A 1,553-nucleotide genomic window follows, 5' to 3' on the forward strand; every position below is an offset into this window, starting at 1 on the left:
TCAGTGGGGCATTGCTTGATTTCATCAAGTAAGATGTTTTAGATTTCAAGTTGCTATAGAATCCTTGATAATCAAACTTACCAAGTTCTATAGAACTTATTAAGTTCTTGATAAAATGACTGTAGTCACTGAAAAATGATCTAAGGCCATATCTGATTCTGCATCCACCTTGCATGTGAGAAGCTGCTCATACAGCTCTGATGACAAAAATATTAGATTCAATGTAGTGTCTGTACTTTCTCTCTTCTGCCAGATGATCTCCCCATCTAAGATGGCCAGCTGGAGACTTAGAGCATCCATCTGTGCTATGAGCTCCCATGCTATGTTGAAGTTTCGCCGGACTCTATCACCCCCCCATTGATGGTGATGCATATTGAAGTCCTTCAGCACTATCAGTTCAGCTAGCCACACACTTGGTCATTGGCTGTGTGTCATAAATGTTTCTTTCATGTCGCTGACTACCTCTTGCAGCTTGTATATTGGGGAATCCTCTGATACTGCTCAGTAACTTCCTGATGGTCTAGAGTAGACATTGACAATCCCAATTGTGCCTCTGTCTATCTCTAGAGTCATTGTAACAATGAGCTCAGAGATTCTTTCCACTCTCTATGCTGTGGTTGCTATGTTTTTGTTGATCAGCAAACACACTCTCATGCCTTCCTTGTCTATTTCTGCCTGCCAGAATCCACACCCTGTAGGGCAGCTTGTTTTTATACATGACTGCTGCTTGAGCCAAGGTTCTTGGACAGCAATAATGTCATAGTTTAATGCTGTTTCAGGCCTTGCCAGTAGTGCAGATGTGACTCTGCTTGAGTTATGCACAATGTATTGCAGAATTCTAAATTCTTCACTCGACTGCACTCTGCTCAATGTTGTTTACTGTGTCAAGTAAAATCTCCACTCTGCTTCCTCTTACTGCCTCTTTATTTATCTGAATGTAGTTGGCCATTGCATCTTTCTGTAGTCTGCCTGCTTTGACTACTTCTGAGAGTCTGTCAGCTCTGAATGCAGTGTCCTCTGTCTCCTCCCTCTATGATCTGCTGTGCTTTCTTGATATGGTGGTCCACCTTTTCAAGTTCAATGCTGGCATCTCAAATGCCTTGAGTCTGTTCTCAAGTGCTTGCTGCGCGTTTTCCACTGCTTGTTTGCGCTTTAAGCATTCTGAGTGTCAGATGGGGTGTTTCTCACTGCAGTTGACATATTTAGACTTGCTTCTCTTCATTACTTCTGAACAATTTTTATCATTGTGACCTTTCTTTCTACAGTAGCCATACACCTGTCCCTTATGACAGAATTTTGCAATATGCTCATACTGCTGACAGTTGAAGCATCTGGTTACCACTGCCTCTCTGTGAAAGACCTCCATCATACAGTATTTACTGTTTAGTATTAGCCCATTGCTCACCATCAGATTGGTCTGCTGTGGTGCAGCAACATTGATAATGATACTGTCATGTGATTTTTGCTGCTTTGTGGGTCCCTTGCTGACTTTTTGTATCACTACCTTGCCATTGCAGATCTGGGTTTTGTCTGTAGATATCCTCTATTATCTG

This window comes from Histoplasma capsulatum, genomic scaffold (assembly GCF_000149585.1).
Source record: "Histoplasma capsulatum NAm1 scaffold_2 genomic scaffold, whole genome shotgun sequence".
NCBI classification, from domain to species: Eukaryota; Fungi; Ascomycota; class Eurotiomycetes; order Onygenales; family Ajellomycetaceae; genus Histoplasma; species Histoplasma mississippiense.